At 44.2% G+C, this 20,201-nt stretch overlaps 1 protein-coding gene across 1 annotated transcript in view; it reads right to left on the reverse strand.

Moving 5' to 3' along the window:
* The window catches only part of JAKMIP1 (janus kinase and microtubule interacting protein 1), a 1,395,482-nt gene extending 1,375,908 nt beyond the window's left edge, over nucleotides 1–19,574 (reverse strand). Inside the window, 1 exon segment of the mRNA XM_078678490.1 lies at nucleotides 19,494–19,574. The gene's annotated coding sequence lies outside the window, so the exon portion shown is untranslated.
* Between the last annotated feature and the right edge of the window lie 627 nt (nucleotides 19,575–20,201).

Raw genomic sequence — 20,201 nt, forward strand, 5'->3', positions numbered from 1 at the left:
GGCAGCGTGAACGCAAAATGTTCCTCCTCAACTGTAGGTCCCTCCCGAAACGTGTGGGAAATCAATATCTTACTGAGGGAGGAACAGCTGGAAGTTCTGTTTTTAACAGAAACCTGGCTTTATAAGGATTCAGAACCGGATGTGATACAAGCGTTAACCCCGGGCTACCAGATCTTAAGGCGAGATAGGAGATGAAAAAGGAGGAGGTATCGCCATTACTTTAAAAGATCACCTGAGGGGACGCATAGAGACGGGTATCATATCAGACTGTGAAAGTATGGTATTTTCAATCTCGTTCGCCTCAACCCTCACTCTCACAGGGATCCTGGTTTACCGTCCCTCTGGCCCTTATGGACAGTTTATAAAATCACTAACAGACGCCGCTGCCAGATTGGCAAGTACGTCTCCCAATCTGACCGTATTAGATGATCTGAACCTACATTCACAACATCCTCTCAAAGCAGAGGCAGCAGACCTCACACATAACTTATTGGCAAATCAATTATTACAAAAAGTGTCTAGTCCCACACACAAAAAGGGCCACATTCTTGACCCAGTCTTTTCGAATGACATACAGCTCTGCACAGGAAGCCCCGTCCCAATACCAGGGCTAGATAATTTTTTAATACCACTTATTTGGAATACCCCATATCAGACAGCAGGGAAACAAACCCATAAGAACTTGGCGCGTCCTTGGGTAAAACTCTTGCCAGAGGTCTGGTCTGAGGCTCTGGTAAACGCTAAACCAGTGGAAGAGGTTAATACCACTATAGCGTCAGAGAATTACAATAGATGGATCAGAGCCTTGTTGGATGTTACGATCCCATATAAATGGATTCAGGAAAAGCAGCAGGAAAAACAGACACCAGGGTATTCACCTAAATTGAGAGAACTTAAAAATGCAAGAAACTAGAGAGAGCCTGGAGGAAGAACTATAATGATGAAAAAAACGAATATACAGAGAGGCTATTAAACTGTATCAATCGGAAATAAAAAGAACGCAAGCTCAATTTTTTGAGGAGAAAATAACAGCAGCAGCAAATGCACCTAGGGAAATATTCCAAATCACAAAAACACTTACCAGATCTGCCCCCAGTTTCCGCACAGACAAGATGCGATGAACTAGCTGTTTTTTCATAAAGAAATGCTAGATATTTACAATTTATTTCCTAAAAGTTCAAGTATAAATAAGCGGGATCAGGAAATAGATTCCCCGAGTTGTACTACTACGAGTTTGGAAGACTTTCTAACCCTGGATCTGGCCACATTATCACAGATCTTTGCGCAGGTCAAATTGAGTCCCCTTTAGACCCGGCTCCCCTTCATAAACTTCACAAAGTAGAAGAAACTGTTCTTCTAGCTCTGCTGGAGGTACTAAACTCTTCATTATCTAGCGGCCAGGTACCTCTGGCATGGAAACATGCCATGATAAGAGCCTTCTTGAAAAAGACCAACCTTAACCCTGAGGTATGGAATAACTATCGCCCAGTCTCCCTGTTCCCCGGGAGCAGCGAAATACTCGAGAAATATGTAAATAAACTCCTCTCAGAACACCTAGAGAATAACTCCCTTCTGCATACTACTCAAACAGGCTTCAGACCTAACCATGGGACAGAGACAGCCTTGTTAGCAGTAGTGGAAGAATCTAGGAAAATCCTTGATCAGGGAGGGACAGTGGCGGTTATTCTACTTGACCTGAGATCCACATTCGATACGGTCAATTACAACATCTCATTTGACAGGCTCAGAATGGTGGGAGTCTCAGGCAAAGTCTTGGCATGGATCAAAACTTTCCTGAAAGACGGAGTATTCCAGGTGTTTGAGGGGAATTGCACCTCCAAATGTCTGCCATTCGCGTGCAGAGTCCCCCAAGGCTCATCATTGAGACCTACCCTTTTTAATATTTATCTCAAACCCCTGGCCGAATTAGTACTACCTTATGGGATTCAAATCATCACATGTGCAGATACACAATTGGTTGTAGCACTAAAACATCCAAAGAATACACCAATTAATCTTGAATCCTGTATGGAAACGGCGGCCACCTGAATGGACCAGTCTTGTCTCAAACTCAACGGACACAAGACGGAGTTAATGATTTTAGACAACCATCCCTGCACTCCAACAAAACTCTGCGTCAATGTCTTGATATGTGTGAAACTGTGGCACTTATATTGCTTGATTTGAGTGCTGCCTTCGACACTATGTCACGTACCTCCCTAATTAAAGCTCTTCAATCTGTGGGCATTGTCAGGACAGCACTCAAATGGCTTACTGACTCTCTGACTGACCAGTCTTTTCATCGTCAGCAAACTCTAAGTCACATACTTCTCCTTATGGAGTGCCACAGGGTTCCATCCTCAGCCCAATATTATTTAATATCTCTGTCAGACCCCTGGCCACTATAGCAGAAGAGGCGGGGCTATCTAACTATTCATATGAGGATGATACCCAGCTAATCTTCTCTCTGTCCACCAATGAGGCATCTAAGATATCTTCTCTTCAGGCAGGGCTGCAAAATATAGTTGGTTGGATTGCTGCCAACATGCTAAAACTTATTGGTGAAAAAATAGAGGACCTAATTCTCGGTAAAAACATAGACCTTTGGGGCTCCCGACAATGGCTCCTCAAATGGGTGATCTTCCCCAGCCGATGGAACGAGTCCGCAATCTAGGCATCATCATTGATAAACAGCTATCAACGAGGCAGCAAGCAGTCAGGGTCACCTCAATCTGCTTCACCATCCTAAAATGGCTCAAAAAAATACTTTGGATGTTGCCTGGTCCCACACAAAGAACTGTGGTTCAGGCCCTGATTACCTGTAGGCTGCACTATGGCAACATCCTGTATTTTAGAGCCAATAAGGAGGTGGTTTGAAAACTGCAGGTAGTACAGAACTCAGCGGCAAGACTGCTTTGCTATTTGCCTAGAAAGGCATCTATTTCAGGCTCCCTCCTCGACCTCCACTGGCTTAGGATGGAGAACCGCATCAAATTCAAGGCCCTGTGTTATATACATAAAATTAGAATGAGCACAGATCCAAAGTATTTGAGTGCTTTAGTCCATCCCTACCTCCCAACACGTTTTTTCTGATCTTCCACACAGGCCAAATTCTCAGTACCTAGGATCAGACAGTCACGTATAGGTGGCCGGTCTTTTTCTTATATGGCCCCCTCACTATGGAAGTCACTCCCCATGCCACTTTGGCATGAAACTATCTACACGAACTTTCGCAAAGGTCTCAAAACGGGTTATTTAACCAATAAGGCTTTCTCTCTCTTGTTGCATTAGTCCTATGGCGCCGGAAAACCTCCGGGTAACTGTGCACCTTATAAAATTAAATTAATAATAATAATAATAATAATGGGACTAAACTGGCCTAAATGTCTAGGTCCGTCACCAACCCCCAAAGCTCAGATAAAAAGTTTTGACATCTGGCTAGACAAATCCCTTAATTTCAAGAGCCAAGCAATTAAGTTAGATGCACCTTGCTTTGGCATCTTTAGAATGTTGCAGAAAATCCTCCCACTACCATCGGTGCCGGCAAGCAGAGTCACTGTACAGGCACTGGTGCTCTCACGATTAGATTATGGGAATTCCCTCTACCTCGGCACCACAAAGCCACGATAGGGAAATTACAGGTGATACAGAACTGTGCAGCCAGGCTGCTGCATCACACCCTCTACCGGCAATCCGTCAAGCCAGTTTTAAAAAAACTTCACTGGTTGCCAATAGAAGAAAGAATTAAATTTAAAGCGTTGTGCATAGCACATAAAACCCTTTGGTGGACAGGTCCCAAGATAAACCCCTCTCTTACGGCCTTTTACCACCCAACAAGATTTCTCCGGTCAGCTAATCAATCTTTGGCAGTGATACCAAAAATCAAGAGAGTACGATCGGGTGGTCGTATGTTCTCTTACAATGCGGCTAAATTATGGACTACTCTTCCTGTTCAGCTGCGTGCATCTATTCACCATCCATCTTTCCGGAAGCAGCTGAAGACGTGGCTCTTCCAGAGACTGTCTTAATCAGGTCTCCTCTGTGCTTTGGGCTCTGCTTATCTTGGATAGCGTGGGGATGCCTAAGGGTAACCAGGTGCCTTTATAAGTATTAATTAATAATAATAATAATGGGTTTACAACCCAAATATTAATCACATTTTATCAAAGTATGGGAAAAGAGGATACCAACTTGACTGGCTAGTCAATTGATTTAATTATGGCCAGGATGTCTGGACACCATTATGAAATTAAAAGAAAGAGACACAGTGGAAGAACAGCAACTGATCAAAGTTCCAGCGAGTGAGGTCTTGTAATGTATTATGGTGATGCACGGCCCCTTAATTTTCAGGTCATCAAAATCTACTACCAGAGTATGCATACAGTGTAATTAAATCTAATGTAATATGATCTGAGGCAAGAATGTGCTCTGAAAGAGGGTCTTGGGTTGCCTGCGTTAGAGTCTGGAGAGGACCCGGCTTGGATGTTCAGGCTGGACTGTTCCTATTTAGCAGGGCCATCACTGATTTACATATGGCTGGCTATATTCTGAGCAGGCATGGTGGGGAAAAACAATGGACTAGGATGTGGCCCAAGTAATTACCAGTAGCTGACATTAATTCAAGCATTCCACCCATCACTTCTTTGTTTACTTCAGTGAAATTATATGTGTGGCAGGTATGTTCGGACATAGGTCCAGTGCTTACTGTGCCGCTGGAACCAAAGCTGCACATGACTGAAGAGCCTGAACTAGGGTGAAAGCCGGTCTTCTTTTGATAAGTTCCGATTTGGATAGGACATGGCTTAGCAGTTCAGACTGGACTGGTCCTACTGGAGGAGGACCAACGCTAATTTTAATATGGCTAGGTCTAATCCTAGGAGACATTGTGGGAAATCAAACTATGGAATAGGGTGCAGCTCGAGTAATTACCAGTGGCTTTTATTATTTCGAACAATCAGCTCATCACATTTTTGCTTACTTCTTTATAAGGGTTTGGCAGCTTGTCACCGTGTTTGCCAACTGTATTTGTCCAGAAATCTGGTAGGGCTTTCCTTTGCAGAGCGTGCAATTTGCTTTAGAAGTGTAACAGTCCAACTGCACCGATTAAATTTAGCCTGGGCGGTGCCAGTTGTAGGCCTGTCAGGGCCCAGGTCTAAGGCCATCTAACCAGTTTTCCATCCTATCACGAATCACAGGTTGGGGTGCGCTCAGCGAACGTGACTGACATCCCATTTTGTGCTGAGTAGGAATGGGTGGGCTTATGGAGTAGTCATTTTTTATGACTGATTTAGAGCCCCCAGTGCGGAACAGACCAGTTAGCATTTGATATACAATATGAGATAATGAAACCAAATGGCGTGAAACCACATTACGAACAATTCAATTGAATGAGAGAAGATAATGCACAAGGGAAATACTTGGCAATGATGGGGGAATTGGTTCAGATAATTACAGCTTTAGCATTCCAACAGAGTAATACACAGTATTGAGGTTATTATAGATTTAGCCTTGCTATTATTAGTACTTAGTACCTATGGAATAAGAGTTAATTTAATTTCTTCTTATTCTTCCAACTGTGCATGTTTGCAGCAGGGCATACAAGGTGGGAAAAGTCTTAAATGACAGTTGTTGTACAGGAGGGTACCCTTCCAGTACACAACCTGTGCTTTAGAGAAGGAACACATTCTGGCACTATGAGACAAGGGTGTGTGAATTGGCTCATGGCAGACAAACGTGTGCCAGTGCTAATAGAGAGAAAAAAGATGAAGCATCCGTTAGTAAATATAGGGTATTTCTTTCTCTCCATTTGTATCCCATTCGCAGGAGCACTGCTTCTATTGTTTGGCTGCACACTCGCTGGTCTCTCTCTCTCTCTCTCTTTTCTCTCTCTTCTCTCTCTCGTGCTATTTTCGGCCAGGGTGCTCTAAATGGGTGTCGCATTTGTATTCTAGCAGCAGTAGCCTACTCACCGAGTGCCATGTTCCTTTGGCATCCTGACCACGAACCTCTCCTCCTTACTCTTGAATATCCTTGGATGAAAGGAATGCACAGGGATCATAGTTACATGCTGTAATGTCACACCACTGTATGTCACCAGCTGTGAAAGAAATGTCTTCCATCCACCCGAATTCAACACCTATGTTCTCCAGATTGCCATAGTAAGCACTCACAATATGGTGACAAGGGATCTCTCATCATATCCTGTACTCCAGGATGAAAAATCCTTTCAACAGAGTAGGTTTTTTGGGAAAGTATGATTGAAGCCCTGAATGGAGCTCAGAGAGATGTTGCAACCTGCATGGATGGCTAGCCACTCCTTGTTTTAGTGACTATCTTTACATGTGTATAACTACATTTGTGCATTTGAGCCCAATTCTCAATGGTATGTGCACACCAAGTTATACTTAAGAACATAAATACCTTCATTTATAAAGTTTACTCGCTTTTTTTAATTCACTAATTATCAATTTACTACACAGCCTAATATTATATTTTACTACATCTGCTCAAATGAGCATGCAATGGGCCTTTCAATGTGGGTAATATGGGTGACCACTTACAATTTGGGACTATGTGGGTATCCACAAAAGTTTGGCAGGCAAATTTCCAGTCTGGGCATGGGCTGGGATTTACTGCCACAGGGTTAGAAGAGGAACACCCCAGGTCCCAACCCAATTGGTGAGGGTTTAGAAGGAAATACCAGTGGTGATCCAAAATCGTTTTCGCGTAAATAAAGAATTCTCAAAATATAGAGTAAGATTGCCATTTTTATCGGTGAAATATCGTGATCATTTCACCATTTACATTTCTGTTTGACTCCATTTCCATATCTTTATTGTTCTTTTCTGTGCACGTACAGATAGATTTAATTCTCAAACATCACCACTGGAATTTCCTGCGCATGCTTTCGTATTTTCTGGGCAAGTTCTGGTGTTTTACCAATTGGGTAGTCACAGTAGTAGTGATTTACCTCAGTTTTTATTCATTTTTAAGTAATCTTGTTCATGACATTTAACCAGGCACATATCATTTCATGTCATATACAGCGGTAATTAGTTGCTATCCTGAAGAAGGCCCTCCTGTTCCGAAACGTGCGTAGAAGATACTGGAAGAATTCTCTTAACTAGCCACTACAAGATTTTATTGCTGCTAATGGACTGTACCAATATTTATTTCATGCCCTCTATAAACATCATTTGTACTTTACATATTGTTTTTTGTTCATATTGGATCTAGCCAGCTGTTTTTGTGTGTATGTGTGGTTTGAATGTTGATGTGAATGTAAGATGGTTGAAAAGTTATCGGCGATTTCCCCAATGCACATTGTATGTATGATATGTAATTGTTTTTTATATTTATAACATATGGAAACAAAATTTAAATATACAGAAAAATGTAATTAAGAATAAAATAAAAGATCATCTTTGAATGTATTTCCCCTTATCTTTCTTCTTTTTGTCTACACACAATTTGTGCCTAGTTTTAAGATTGTGTAGTCCCCATACACTATTAGTATATTTGCAAGAGAAGCCCTAGGTTTTTCTACATTATTATATTTTTCCCTGCCCTAGGTACTCATAGCAATCTTCAGGGGGGCCCCTTCTCTTCACACGAGCCCTTATGCAGGGCTTGGACCAGGTCCCAAGCACGACATCTATAAGCTGCTAAACTGTGGAACAGCCTCCCGGAAGAGCTTTCTAGCCAGGCGTCTCATTCTCTCTTCCGTAAAGCCTTAAAGACATGGCTCTTTTCACAGTCCGCGGTATGAGCATGTTCTGCTTATCTGCACCCTTATGCTCCGCTTATAGCGCCTTGACGCCCTTGGGCTAAGTTTCGCGCTTCACAAGGTAAATATTCATTCATTCATAAGGGCTTCTTTAAATGGGAGACGCAGTTTTGAGGGGGTCACTCCCGGTTGAAGCACCTCTGTCAAAACATTAGTCTTTACCTCTAGGGCAGGCTAAGGTCCAGGTCCACGGCCTTCCTTCTCACCACTGCAGCAAAATAAGCTCCCTACTCTGTAAACAGGGTAAAAGGAGAGACCATGCCAGTTTCTGGAGAGGAGTCCAGTCCCCTGGAGTGCTCCAGTTCCTCACACCAGTCCATGTTGGGGTCTAGGTGCTTCCTCAAGGTCCAATGGCCCCCTCTCAATCTTCCCCAAGTGTTAGCCATATGAATAGGGCTTAGACTCCGGTCTGGAAGGCAAGGCTGCAGTTGGTGCCGGGCAAAGCCCCTCTGGCTCGTGTCAGAGTCTGGGATGAGAATGGGGATGACGGCACCAGGAACGCCAACATCGGGGCCAGCATCAGGGAAGGTCAACGAGGCACGACCTACGCCGGTCCAGATTCATCCATGGATCCAAAAGGCTCGAATGCCACCAGGGGTGGACCCGCCAGTGGGAAACCAGTAGGGGTCCCTCCTGATTTCACCGGGCCCAAAGGTGCACAAAAGGGGACAGGACGGGCAAATATGTGGAGCATGGCCTCATAAAATTCCCAGAGTTCGGCGGGGTTGCCTCTGCTCCCAGACACGCAGGGAGGCCCAAGCATAGGCTCAACCGCAGAGCGGGCTTTAATGATGACACTACCTCTTCAACTTTTTATTCTTTTTCTTCTTGTGAAACTTACCCAAACACCAGGACAACTATGATTGCAATGAAGCTTGATGGCTCCGGGACGTTTCATCCAGGATCAAGCTCGTCCCAGCGGCGCACATCTAGCAGCAAGGAGCTTGAGGGACCACTCCCTCAAGGCTTTGAATGCATAGGGTGGCAGTTGACGCAGGTCTTCGCATCGTGGTCACGCTCAAGGCACCAGAGGCAAACAAGATGCAGGTCAATCACCTACATCTGTCGGTAACAGGCGTCGCAGAGCTTGAAGCCAGCTTTCTTAGTGGACATCCGTGCCACACCAGGAGAAAGATCTCAGAAAAGCTTCTACAAAAAGTTAAAAAAAGGTCATTCAAAAATGGCTGGGGCAGCTCTCACCAGATCTGTGCTGACTGATGCAGAAAGAAAATAATGGATGTCAGTTCACTGGAGTGGCTTGTCACTTCACTTCAGGCACGGATGACACAGATGACGCCACGTGGAGCCAACCAATCCCACCTACCAGCGCACAGGTGTACTGCTTGTGAAAAAACTGACCCCTGGGGATAATTCTACGGTAAGGAATCTACGGCTAGAAGTCTCTATCAGATAACTGGTATTTAATGCACTTGCTGGAGAGAACTGTGTGTAATCTGGTTATAGGTTTGATTTATATAAATAGCACAGAAGGGTAATGTGCCTGCTGCAAAGCATAGTGTTTAGCTTGCAGTCACACACCAGCTCATTGGGTAATGCTTGTATTGTAAAGATCCTTGAGGAACAAGAAAAATACAATTCTGGCAATATTGCTCAGTAAACTACTCATTAATACACAGGAGCTGGATGCAACCCAGAAGGCATAAGTTCACCATTTGAAGATTTGTCATATTGTTTCATTATTCTTAGGTTGTGATGTCATTTGTGGTCAGTGGTCATAAGATGTCACTTGCTTTAATTTCATTAGGGTCAAAGTTCATATTATGTCTCTTCCTGTAATGTTATCAATTCTACTAATTAGTACTCATTCAGAAGAATTTCTAAAACTTGAAATCTCTATTCATGTAATAAGGTCAATTTAAGTGTTTCTAAGAACCCTTCAAAAGAAATGTTCAGTGTATGTGGCATTAATGTACTATGGGATTTGGTTGCTAAAGGAGGCCTCACCCAAATTTGGCAAATCCAAAAGCCTGGTGTACAAAGTGTCTTGGAGTACATGTCCTAGACCAACCCCCAATCCTATAGAGCTATTACTCACCCCTGCACCAACCATATTTCACCCTTGTCACAGGGCATTTGGTCTGCTCTTATTATTAATAGGGAGTTGCGCACAAGTTCCCTAACCTCAGGTACCTACTACATACATACCGTTAATCCTGGTTCAAGTGGGAAACACTTGATTTTTTTTAAGGAAATAAAGATCTGCAGCTTAGAAAATCCTCTGCATCAATGCAGGTAAATGAGGAAAATATTTTTCCCAATTGTTTTCAAAATCTCTTTCCCTGTTGGCAAATGTTGGCACGTATGCTACTTAGGGTGGTCAACCATACCATTTTTTGCAGGGTTGTCCCGCAAAGGGTGCTCTGATCTTTGTCCACATTCAAGTAGTGCAGTGCCCCAAGTGTCTTGTTTTTTGTTGCTCAATGAAGAGGTACTTGTGTGTGGCTGGGAGGGTGAAGCTGAAGTACAGGAGGGGCCCTGCCCAATACAGCATCAGGGACTTGGTTGCCTTTAGAAATGCTGTGTAGAGAATGTGGTGACCTGCAGTTCAACAACCCCGGATGCGTGAATGAAAAACCATTTTGGAGGAAATTGCTGGAAAAATGGTCTTGGACTCTATTTCTGTCATTAAGCCTCTTTCAAGGTGCACATATATTGTCAGATCAGGGTGCAAAGGCATAATGACAGTATGAATTGCCTGGAGACCTGAGACTGTATTGTAGTAGTGTTTGTTCCAAAGTCTATTATTTTACCGCCATATTACATTTTGTAGAATACACAATGAGAATGGACACTGTCTACCCTTCCCAGAGGCAATATCCTATCCAGGCTTTATTTAAACATAAATTTACTAACAGACTTTAGATTTATTCTAAATACTCCGAATCTTATTTTAAATTATACAAATCGAGATAGGATAAACAGGACCTGGAGCAATAACATTTCAAGTAATTTAGGTAAAGTGGAGTACAGGAAGAGGGACATATATTACTGAAACAAATATGGTATGGTGAAAAGAGATCAGGAGTCGGGCACAGGTTAGGGTCCCCAATAGTAGTTAAGGAGGTGGGTTTTGAGGTCTTTTTTTAAGCTGGCATAGGAGGGGTTACAGCTGAGCTTTTTCGGGAGGGTATTCCAGATAGTAGGGGCGTTGCCAGAGAAGGAGCGAGATTGTGTGGCTTTCTTTTTCCAGCGATGAGGAGTTTCTAGGTACTGCAGAGTGTTTTGGTGGAGGGCTTTATGAGTACTGCAGGCAGTTTTGTAAGCTGATCTCCCTTCAATAGGGAGCCATTTAAGAGATCTGAGAGCAGGGGAGATATGGTCGATGCGTTTGCAGTCTGTGATGAGCCTGGCTGCAAGGTTGAGCACAGCTTTGATTGGAGCAAGGTGGACCCTGGGGATTCCGTTTAGAACGGCGTTGCCAGAGTCAATACGTGAAAGAACAAGTGACTGAACCGCAAGTTTAAAGTCATCGGTGGTATGAATGGTTTGATTTTCTTGAGGTGACGGAGAGTGAAGAGGGCTCATTTGGCAGAGTTTTTGATGTGAACGATAAGGGTGAGGGTGTTGTCGATAAAAATGCAAAGAGACTTGACGGAGTTTGACTGTGTGAGTGAGCAGTTGAGTGCATTAAGGTCTGGAATCCATGATTGAACGGGGAGAGGGTTCTTTTTAAGGGAGAAGAGAATGATTTCAGTTTTTTTAGGGTTACATTTGAGATGATTTGAATGGAACCAGGATTGAATTTTGTAAAGGGTGTTCTTCAGGTGTAAGATGTCAGCATGAGTTTTAATCTTGTAATAGATTTGGGTGTCATTGGTATATAGGTGGTTGTTCATGCCTGCTTGTTTCAGAATGAGAGTGAGGGGTTCCATAAAGAGGTTAAAGAGGGAAGGAGAGGGAATAGATTCTTGTGGGACTCCAAGGGAGACTGGAGTGGGGTTAGAGAAACAATTTTGAATTTTGATTTGAGGAGTTCGATGTTGAAGGTAAGAGGTGAACCATTTGTAGGCGGTGCCATTAAGGCCGAAACGGGTCCTAAGGACATTAAGTGGTGCTGAATGGTTGACCGTATCGAGCGCTGCGGAGAGATCAAGGAGGATAAGAAGGCATGTCTCGCCATTATCAAGTGATTGATGATGTCATCTATGACATTGAGCATTGCAGTTTCGGTGCTGAAGCCTTGCCTGCAACCAGACTGGAGGGGGTCGAGTAGGTTGAAGATTTCAATGTGTTTGTCAAGTTGTAGTAGGACTCATTTTTCAAGGACCTTTGAGAGAGGGGGACAATCTTGGACAAAAAATTGGGATCGAGGAAAAGGTTAAAAAGGTTACTGCCCAATCGCCCACAATTTAGGCAAATGTTGGGGAGAGAATGTGGCCTTGAAGCTAGATCAATCGACCTCAGAGCGGGGGAACGGGGTTCGAGTCTCGGCAGGGACGCTCAAGATCCTGTGATTCTGACCAAATCCCTTAATCTCCCAGTGCCTCACAACAATGAACGTGTACTTCTGTAATGCAAATGGTGCTCATGTAAAGTTCCTTTGGGTCTAGTTCGCGATATATAAAACTCCCCTCCCCCCCCAAAAAAATGGAAAGGACAGGGTTAAAAACATTGTCTCCTAGCTCCACTGTTTCGAACTAGCCTAGTAGACTACACCTGTGATGAAGTAATTGTGATGGAAAGGCCATGGGACTGACTACCTTTCCAGGGAAATATCACTATATTGATGGCCCGGACAAGATTTACAATTCAGTGTTTATTGCCCGCATATTTAGGTAAAGTGGTAAAGCCATTACAAGTGAACTCTGGGGGTAGTGTCTACTCATCTCATTGAATCGCCTACCTTGATAAGGGTGTGTCAAGGTGTTCTTTTTATAGCACTCACTACCTGTATTCTATCTCTTTCTACCACCACCTCCACCCATTATTTTCCATATTCTGGGAAAAAAGTAGATTGTGAGACCTTAGACACTTTGTGTTCTTAGGAAGCAGGCAGTATCTGTGGTGGACACTGTTTTTTGTTCATCAGTCTTGTGATGACCAGGGCAGAGATGCCGGACATTAGGACCCTGTGGGTCACAGGGCGGTGACCAGGTTACCGGACACCACTTCCTGTGGGTGGACAGGAAAGGGGATTAGGCTGCAGGATGAGGACGAGGACAGATGTGTGATGGCAGACTGAGAAGCAAGTGTAATAAAGAAGAATCTGTTCACATACCACATCGTGTCCAGAGTGATTATTGATCGTCGGGGATCTGACAACTGGCGACGAGGCGGATCGAGTCCCTGCGTGCAGAAACACAGAAGTCGCGATTTTAAAGCCAGGAGCCAACCCTGGATCGCGTTGCAGCCAAGAAGAAGAGGGAAGAGTGAAGCGCCGTCCAGCATTCAGCGGCGACGTGGGAGCCCACCCCAACCGCCGCAAAAGAAACGAGCAAGAAAACTGGTAAGCGCTAAGCGCTAGCGCGAAGAGCGCGCGAAGTTTAAAGGAGCCCAGAGCCAGCGCGAGAGTCTCGGCGGCCATATTGGGGCCAGGCGCAGGAGCCAATCAAACGAAGACTCAGGGCGGCGGCCATTTTGAAGTCAGGCGGTGCCCGGATTGGCCTAGAAGTCTCGCGAGAGTCTCGGCGGCCATCTTAAAGTCAGGCGCGAGAGCCAATAAGAAAGCAGGAAAGTTTGGGCGGCCATTTTAAAGGCAGGCAAAATCGAAAAACAGAAGGTGAGGCGCCGAATACAAAGAAAAGAAGGAATAAACGCAGACAAAGGCAATAACAAAGGGGACAAACAGAAATAAAGTGGAACAGACGACAAAGGCAATAACAAAGGGATCAAACAGAAATAAAGTGGAAAAAAAAAAAAAGAAAGAAAGACTGTCTGGAATAGAAAGTAATAAGAAAAGGAAACAATAACAAGGGGGACAAAGTATCACCCCACAAAGAAGAATAATAAGGAAGGAACATACGAGATATCAAGAAATAAATAAGTGTCAAAAGAGTAAAAATGCCAGACACGAAATCGCAGAGTCAGAGTGCACTATTCCGCAGACCAGTGCCTTTCGTTGTATCGGAACCACAGGTGGGCATCCGGTGGGAAAAGTGGATCACAAAATTTGAACGATACCTGAAGGCGACTGATGTTGTAACTGAGAAGAAGCTGGATCTACTGCTAAACTTAGTGGGGGATGAGGTGGAAGACCTCCTCATAACACTCCCACAAAGTGAATTAGAAACCTATGACAAGTTGAAAAAGTGTCTAACGGCTAAGTTTGACCCGCAAAGAAATGTTGATTTCGAGAGATATTCGTTCCACATGGCATACCAGCAGCCAGAAGAGTCAATGGATGATTTCGCAACGAGGCTAAGAAAACTGGTAGCATATTGTGAATTTGAAAAGTATGACAATGAACAGGCACTTCGTCTCAAAATGATAGAAGGCTGCAGAGACACGGAATTTCGCACCAGACTACTGAAAGAACCGATCACCTTGGAGAAAATACTTGACCTAGCGAGGGCAGAAGCAAGAGCGACTGTACAAGCGAAACAGATGGATCGAAAGGGCGAACAGATACATCGAATTACAGACACAGGCAAAAAAGGGAACTGGAAAGGAGGACACAAGGAACAGGCGCCGAAGAAACAAAGTTCCCAATGCTATAGATGCGGCCTGGAATTTCCCCACCGAGGACCATGCCCAGCATTTGGTCAAACATGCAGAAAATGTAACAGAAGCAACCACTTTGCCACCATGTGCCAAGGTGGCCAATTCAAAAGTGACCGTGGCAGACCAGGAAAACCAAGACAATCAACAACAAAACATGTAAGACACATGGACGCGACGGAGAGGAGCTCGTCGGGGGGATCAGAAGAAGAGGAGGAAGAGATAACAAGCAAAGTAGAACGCCTATATCTCATGACCACGGATGAAGGGCATGGAGAAGAACATATCAGGCTAATAGACAGGAAGTCAATAAAGAAGACAGATTGGGTAACCATTGATGTAGGGCCACACCAAACAAAGTTTGTACTAGACAGCGGAGCTACGTGCAACATCATGTGTGCCTCTGAATATGACAAGATGAAGAAGAAGCCGCCGCTACAACCATCAAGTGTAAGAGTATTCACATGGGGCGCACAACATCCTGTAACAAACATGGGAAAATTCACGGACACCATGACACACAACGGCAAAACCGTCGTAGAAGAAATACACGTGTTACGAGGAGACATTCCAGCACCATGCCTACTAAGCAACGTAACAGCAAAAATAATGGGACTACTGAAAATGATGTATCACATGTCGGAAAAAGAGAGCATACTACAGGAGTTCCCGAAGCTAACAGACGGCCTAGGGAAACTTGAAGGAAAGCAAATAACACTACACATAAACGAGGCTGTCAGGCCAGTTGCACAGCATCACCGAAGGGTGCCAATACATTTACAACCCCAAGTAGAGGAGGAAATAAAGGTGCTACTGGCCCAAGACATCATCGAGCCGGCGGAAGGACCAACGCCATGGGTGTCCCCAATAGTGGCTGTACCAAAGAAAGACACTACACAGATAAGGATCTGTGTGGACATGAGAATACCGAATACAGCCATCGAGAGAGAAAGGCACCCAGGGCCACATCTGGATGACATGATAAGCTGCCTGACAGGGATGAGAAAATTTTCAAAACTAGACCTGTGCAAGGGATATCACCAACTGGAACTAGATGAGCAATCACGATACATAACGACCTTCTCAACGCACCTTGGACTGTTTCGGTACAAAAGACTGAGTTTTGGAATATCCTCAGCAGCAGAAATATTCCAAGAAACAATCAGGCAGATAATAAGACCGATAACGAACAGTCTAAATTACAGCGACGACATCCTGGTTTTTGGGAAGTCGGACGGGGAGCATGACACGGCACTGAGGGCAGTATGTTCACGGCTGGTAGAGGTGGGCCTGACAGTAAACGAGAAGAAATGCGAGCTGGGGAGAGAAGAACTGGTGTTTTTTGGACACATATTTTCACAAAAAGGAATGAGACCTGACAAGAGTAAAATTGACACGCTCGAAAAAGCGAGTGAACCTAAAGATGTTGCTGACGTGCGCTCGTTCCTTGGCCTTGCCAGCTACTGCGCGAGGTACATAAAGGACTTTGCAACGGTGAGCGCACCCTTGAGAGAACTGACAAAACAAGGGCAGCCATTTGAATGGACCACAGAGTGCACAAAAGCGTTTGAAGAGATAAGAGCGTCAGTGACAGCAGTTGACCACTTAGCATATTTTGACCCGAACCTATGCACGGAACTAACAGTTGACGCCAGCCCAGTAGGTTTGGGTGCAATACTAGCACAACACAAACCAGGAAAAGAGTCACCTCGACAAGTAGTAGCATACGGAAGCAAAAGCTTGTCAGATGTTGAGAGAGCCTACTCTCAACCAGAGAAAGAGAGCCTGGCAGTGGTATGGGCATGTGAGCACTACCACATGTTCATATATGGAAAACCGTTCACAATAGTGACAGACCACCAAGCGCTAGTGACCATCTATGGCAACCCAAAAGCGAAAATACCGCCGAGAATAGAAAGGTGGGGAATAAGGTTGATGGACTACAACTTTAAGATAATACACAAGCCAGGCAAAGATCAAAATCCAGCAGACTATATGTCGCGACACCCGCTCCCGCACCGGAGCAATAGCACCACAATGGCAGAAGAATACCTCAACTTCATAGTGAAACAAAGCACCCCAGCGTCAATAACAAGTGAAGAACTGGAACTGGAGACAAAAAGAGATCCGACAATGAAGACAATAGGAACAATAGTGAGGCTACAAAGATGGAGACATATTAATAACAACACCATCACAGAAGAAGGAGTTGATAAAGAAGAACTATTGGCGTTCAAAAAGATAGGCGAAGAATTGTCGGAGACAGAGAACGGAGTTCTGATGAGAGGTTCAAGAGTTGTAATACCACTTCGCCTAAGAAAAAGAACAGTCAAAATAGCACACGAGTCACACAGAGGAATAGTAGCGACAAAGAAGATGCTGAGGGAAAGAGTGTGGTTCCCAGGACTAGACAGCATGGTAGAAGAAGAAGTGGCACAGTGCTACACCTGTCAAATAACGGGACCATCCAGCAAGCCTGCACCGCTGAGGATGTCGGAATTACCATTGGCAGTATGGACTGAATTAGCGGCAGACTTCTATGGGCCACTAGAGACTGGAAGATACCTGCTGGTAGTCATTGACGAGTTTTCAAGATTCCCGGTAGTAAGGGAAGTGGCATCGACATCAGCAAATGCCACCTTACCAGTGCTGGATGACATATTTGCTGCCTGGGGCTCACCACAAACACTGAAAACAGACAATGGCCCTCCATTTTCAGGAGAAGAATTCCGCAGGTTCATGGAATACCTGGGGATCAAACACAGGAAAATAACACCACTGTGGCCCCAAGCCAACGGAATGGCAGAAAGATTCATGGGGACCATCAAAAGGGCCATCCAAAGAGCAAAAGTGACACAGATCTCCATTGGACAAGCGCTGTGTCAGGTGCTACGAGACTATAGAAACACCCCCCACAGCACCACGGGCAAATGCCCAGCAGAACTGGTGCTAGGAAGAACAAGCAAGACGAGGCTACCACAGAGAGAAGTAACAGCAGACACCAACAGACAAGAAATCGCAAAAAGAGACAGCAAAGAAAAAAAGAAAATGAAAGAATACGCTGACAAAAAGAGACATGCAGCGGAACACCAACTAAAAGAAGGGGACATAGTAATAGTGAAGCAAACCCAGCACAGAAAATCAGACAGCCCTTTTTCAAAAGAGCCGCTGGTAATAACTGGAGTAAAAGGGTCAATGGTGACCGCAGCGTCAGACAATCGGACTGTAACAAGAAACAGTTCGCATTTCAAGGAGCTAAAAATGGAAAAAGAAGAAAGAGCAATAACAACGGCGGAAGTGGAAGAAAGAGAACAAGGAACGAACGGAGAAGTGACAACACACAAAGAAGAAGGTGGAGGACCAGAGCAGAGCGGAGAACAAAGACCAAGAAGAGAGTGCAAAAAGACAAAGAGACTATTAGAAGAAATGTAGAGAGTCTCTCTATCTCTCTCTCTCTCTCTCTCTCTCTCTCTATCTCTATCTATCTCTATCTATCTCTCTCTCTCTCTCTCTCTCTCTCTCTCTCTCTCTCTCTCTCTCTCTCTCTCTCTCTCTCTCTCTCGCTATCTCTCTTTCTCCTTCTATATCTATATCTCTCTCCCGAACTGCAGCACAGGCAGTTGCAGTGTGGATAAGGATTTGTACATGGGGAAAAGCATTTGTTGTAACAAAGGGGGAGATGTGATGACCAGGGCAGAGATGCCGGACATTAGGACCCTGTGGGTCACAGGGCGGTGACCAGGTTACCGGACACCACTTCCTGTGGGTGGACAGGAAAGGGGATTAGGCTGCAGGATGAGGACGAGGACAGATGTGTGATGGCAGACTGAGAAGCAAGTGTAATAAAGAAGAATCTGTTCACATACCACATCGTGTCCAGAGTGATTATTGATCGTCGGGGATCTGACAAGTCTTTCAATTCTTAAGACTATTTCATTCCTTTTAGATGGTGGAGTTATTCATTTTGTAAAATTGACTCTCCAAAGGTGCCAATAGCGAGCAGTCAAGGCTTACTCAAAGGAGATTACAAATACAGTACGACATAATAATCAGACTTGATAAGCTCAATATCAAGCCAGGTGATATTTTTTAAAAGGGCCTGATTTAGAGGAGTGAGTAAAGCAATTAAATTCCAAAAATGCACTCCTCAATTTATAATATCTGCTCCAATACAAAAGTCTTCTGATGTGTCCGTGCACAGTGTCTCAGTGAGCCCTTCATGCACGCAGAGTGTCTACAGGAGCGCAAAGTATCCTTCAGAGTGACAATAGAAAGTTGGCCACCTAATGCAGCACAATCACAATATGTAAATATTTCTGTGGTCTAGGTATAAGTGCCAAAAATGATTCCTTGGGTGACGTTGCTCTAATTCAATAGTCTGCAATGAAATTTCCCTTATTACATATTACAGAGATGAGTGTCTGCGGGCCTTTTGTGCACACCATGAATGGCAGTGACAGGATGCTTGCTCCGTGTGTGACATAGACAGTGCATTATACAAGTATACAATTCATTCATTCACTCTATAAATTAGCCAAGCAATTGCATCCCTGCCTGGGAAGATCCAGCCAACTACTACTCGAACTGCTTTTACGTATTTTCTTCCACACTATCATCAGCAATGTAAGTAAGTACAAGTGGACGCTTCTGCCACCTAGCTTGTCTTCTTGATGGCCGTTTACAGAGACCTCTTAATAAAATGATTCTCAAAACACAAGCGAGACTTTGAACGCCGCAGAAATACTCAGTCCAGTTTAATTTGGAGTTCTGCATTTCTTAGGGTCGTTAAGGGGGGCTGTGCGTTGAGTGAAATCCGGGTGAGATCGGCTGCTCCAACGCTGGACAGAATGGGCAATGGCTCACCAATGAGAATACCGCCAGAAGTTCTCTGTACCTGACAAAGAGCCATTCACTGACAGATGTCCATATTTAAAACGCAAAGGTAAATGGGAAAGAGGGGTAAAGTTCTAGCATATCGAGTTTTAAAAACGTAGTGACAACAACTCACTAGAATAACCAATCACTTTACCTGAGAATAACGGCGCCGAATTGCTCTTCGGTGAGGAGAGTCTGAGAGGACGGCAGTTTACTTCCGTTTTCCCCCCTATGCTAATGCCAACGGTTGGTGTCAGCGCCACCTACTGGATGTCACAACCCTCTTCATTCTGTAAATCTGTGTATATTCTCGTGTGTTTTGGACAGGTTTAAAATTCTTATACATCTCCTCGGATAGATGTATGGATATTCTAGAGGTGTTTGCTGATTTCAATTGTTCAATTTGTGGATCGTGTCAGTGCAAGGCACTTGTCAGGTTTTGTCGAGGATTGTGTGTGTTCATTGTTCATTTTACAATCAGATATTTTTATAAAGAAATGTACACCATTGTTAACACCTCATTTTACCTGATACCTATTTAAGCCAACTATAGACACTTCATACGCCTTTCATTTCACAGCTGAAAACAGTCGTTGAGGCTATTTAAATGTTTGAAAACTACCAGAGCCCGTAAGTAACTTGCACGTGTGATTACCAAAAAAAGTAATGATTGGAGGGTTCAGATACTACTGTAATACATTCTCTGTTCTCCACTGGATCATATATTTGGAGAAAGAGAATACGCTTAGATACCGTTCTCACCTTTAGCAGTGTAATGTTTAAGACTGCCATGCGCAGTCTAGTGTTCACGCACGTAGTCGTGCGATAGCGCGGACGTTGTACGTGGCGTCCGCGCGTACTA

Source organism: Lissotriton helveticus, chromosome 2_2 (assembly GCF_964261635.1).
Source record: "Lissotriton helveticus chromosome 2_2, aLisHel1.1, whole genome shotgun sequence".
In the NCBI taxonomy this organism is placed as follows: domain Eukaryota; kingdom Metazoa; phylum Chordata; class Amphibia; order Caudata; family Salamandridae; genus Lissotriton; species Lissotriton helveticus.